General features: G+C 48.9%; 1 protein-coding gene across 1 annotated transcript in view; it reads right to left on the bottom strand.

The window, feature by feature from the left end:
* Nucleotides 1-2,247, bottom strand: part of ATP2A3 (ATPase sarcoplasmic/endoplasmic reticulum Ca2+ transporting 3) — a 124,699-nt gene extending 122,452 nt beyond the window's left edge. Inside the window, exon 1 of the mRNA XM_019511428.1 lies at nt 2,220-2,247. The gene's annotated coding sequence lies outside the window, so the exon portion shown is untranslated. The remainder of the gene's footprint in view (nt 1-2,219) is intronic.
* Between the last annotated feature and the right edge of the window lie 1,050 nt (nt 2,248-3,297).

Raw genomic sequence — 3,297 nt, 5'->3', positions numbered from 1 at the left:
CCCCGGGGGGGGCCCATGCCCCCCCCCCCCCAGTCGCCTGCAGCTTCAGTAGAACCAAAGCTCTCGTCCGATTTTACTGTAACTCATTGCTTTAAGTTCTGTGATAGCATAACCCGCTTCTGAAGGACAGCGTGAAGCATTTTCAGAGCCTTCAGCTCATCTAAAATGTACTGCTAGGAATGAAACTTCTTCCAAACTTCATGCGTACTTAAGCTCTTTTTAAAGTGAAGAAAGTGTAATGCTCCACCTATTTCCTCCACTTCCACAAACCAGTGAACTCTTGGAAAATGGCACGCACCCAATTTACAGTACGTACAACTGTTAGCTGGTACTAAAAATGTTCAATGAGACGTTCTTTGCACACTTACAAAAAAATCCATCACCTTGCCCTATGGTTGCGTAGGAACTGCACCTTTTCATCTGAGAGCCAGTCTAACGGTAGAGCAGGGCATTAAGTCAGCACTTCTGCATTCTATTTTGGATGTCACTGACTCATTGTTTAACACAGGGGGAGTCCCATTAAACTCTCTCTTCCTCAGTTTACTCAATGGGTGTAAGCTTAGTCCTCATGCAGGGCTCTGAGAACTTCCGGTGCCAGGCAAGTGTAAACTACAAGGGTGTTTCAGAAACTAGCAGCAAAATGGCTGCTCATACCATCTCTCTCCATCAAAGTGGGAAACCACACAGCAGAGGGAAATACAATGGTAGCATTGTCAAATGCACCCGTTGTTTCATGCCGAACATGGATGTGGCACTAGTGAGCATGTAAACAACACGGCTCTGTGGCTGTCAATGTGAAAAAGAACAGAGTTCTGTCACTCATTTTTTGTGGGCCCTAGTGATATTCACCATCGGATTGTGGCGCAGTACAGCAAGAACTGCAAAGCTCAATGGAAGGTCAATAAGTGGGTGGTAAAATTCAAAACACACCTGTACACCCACAGGATGTCCTAACACAGCCATGATAAAGGACAACGTTGCTAAGGTGGATGCCACTGTGCATGTTAACAGGTGGGTGAGCATTCCTGAATTAGTAGTGGAAGCAGGCCTAAGTGCTGACAGTATCCACACCATTTTGCACGGTCACCTGGATTACCAGAAAGTGTGCACCCAGGTCAAAGCAACTGATGGGTGTGCATGAAAAACATGCGAAAGCATGCATCCAGCTTCTGCAACATGTATGGGAAGAAAGTGAGGGGTGCCACCTCCACGCTGTCACCAGGGACAAGACTTGGGTCCATCTTTATGATCCTGAGAGCAAATGACAAGAGTATGCAGTGAAAAGGCACAGTGTCACCACCACCTAAAATATTCCACCTTCGGCCATCCTCTGGTACCTCAGCCAGCCTCATTCCATTTGGGGATTGCACAGGATTACTCCTCGTCTGCTTCATGAAGCATGAGGTCAAGAACCTTTTGCCACATTGTCCAAAACCACCTGAAACCAGCTGCTCAGACCAAAGGCCATGGAAACCTCAAGCAAAGTGTTCTTCAGTGCAACAGTGCAAAGTCACACAGTGTATAGGCAACTGTTGCGACTTCACATGGACTGGACTTTCAAATCTTACCACATCCACCCCGATCTTTCATCAGCTGTTTTGGACAGCTGAAGGCGGCATGGATTTGGCAGTAATACAGAGGTGCAACCCGTGGTGCTGGCACAGTTGTCACAGAAGCCAAAATGCTTCTTTGAGGATGGTATCAAGTGACTTGTGAATCACTGGAATACCTGCGTTGCAAAGCAGGGCAACTATGCCGCGAAGTGACTTGGCGCAGTAAGCAATCAATCACTGTGCAGAACTGCTGTTAGCGTCTGAAACACCCTTGTACTACTGTAGGTTTGCACAGATTTAGTTTCCCTAAAGTTGTTCCATACAAGGACCCAAAACATCCAGTGCTGAAATCAAGAAGTTACAGAACAGCTTTCAAGGTCAGTCTCTAGACTCCAGATTCTCAATATCAGGGCTTTCACCTCCTAAACACCTCCTGAGTCTAAGTTATTCTTAGATGCCCAGCCCTCTCCATAAGTTTGATCTACAGTTCCTGCAAGCCATAAAATACTCCCAGAGATGTTGGATGAGAAACCTTACAAGCTTCCCAGCACCGTCAATGGGGCAAGCTTGCATCGTACACTCCAGAACTCCAAGACACGCTCTAAGACTGAGGAAGAAGAGGGGGAGACGTAGGCCGACTCCAACGTCAAATCGAAGTCTACTTACTTTCTTCAGCAGGGAGTTCTGCATATTTCCATCGATGGTCCGAAGAAAACATGGAAGGGGAGAAAAAGAAAAGAGATTTATTAGTGGTCTGGGAACAGGTAGGCACCAAATTCATCACCAGAAACAAACCGTTTGTGCAATCGAACCAGAAGGTGTTGTTAAAGCCACATATTCCTATTTACTAACAAAACATCTAGTCTCAAGGACTTTGAAAGGCGGTACAGAAAATAAAAAGCCTCTATGTACACCAAGAGATGCTCTAACAAATCTCAAGGAAGAGAGATAACAGAATTATAGAAAGTTAGGGTTGGAAGGAAACTCAGGAGGTCACATCTAGTCCAACCCCCTGCTCAAAGCGAGACCATTCCCAACCAGATCATCCCAGCCAAGGGTTTGTCTAGCCAGGTCTTAAAAACCTCCAAGAAGGGAGATTCCACCACCTCTTCGGGTAACCTGTTCGGGGCTTTACTACCCACCTGGGGAGAAAGTTTTGCCTAATATCCACTCTAAACTTCACTTGCTACAACTTAAGACCATTGGTGCTCATTCTGTTATCTGCCACCACTAGGAATAGTGTAGCTCAGGGGTCACCAGCCCCTGACACATGAGCCACAGCTGGACTCGCAAGGCCATTCTGCTCGGCACACCACAAGTGGCCTGGGCTGTAAGCAGCTGCCACCACCCACAGAGCCCAGGCTGCTCACAGCAGGTGGCAAGGAGGCTGCAAACCCTGCTCGCAGCAGCTCGGGCTCTGTGAGAGGCAGCAGTTGCCCAGAGCCCCGGCTGGGTGTGGCAGGCAGGCATGAGCCTGCAAGCAGCTGTACCAGGGTCCAAAGTCCCAGCCCAGCTCACTGCCATGCACGCCTCAGGGAGTACTGCAGGGAAGTGCCTGTGACTGCACCCCACCACCAGAAGCTGCACGCCCACAAAGCCTGGCATCCCCACAGGAGGCAGGGGGGGCAAGAGTTGGCATGTCCCTATTCCTGTCCCCAGCTGCAAAAGGGCAGGGCAAGCTGCATGAGCACAGCGACCATGCACAGGAGGGCTCTAGCCAGGCAGCTTCAGGCCCTGCCACCCC

This window comes from Gavialis gangeticus, unplaced genomic scaffold (genome assembly GCF_001723915.1).
Source record: "Gavialis gangeticus isolate Ggan-Ray unplaced genomic scaffold, GavGan_comp1, whole genome shotgun sequence".
Classification (NCBI taxonomy): Eukaryota; Metazoa; Chordata; order Crocodylia; family Gavialidae; genus Gavialis; species Gavialis gangeticus.
The sequence above is the reverse complement of the archived record's forward strand: the minus strand, read 5'-3'. Positions and strand labels throughout refer to the sequence as shown.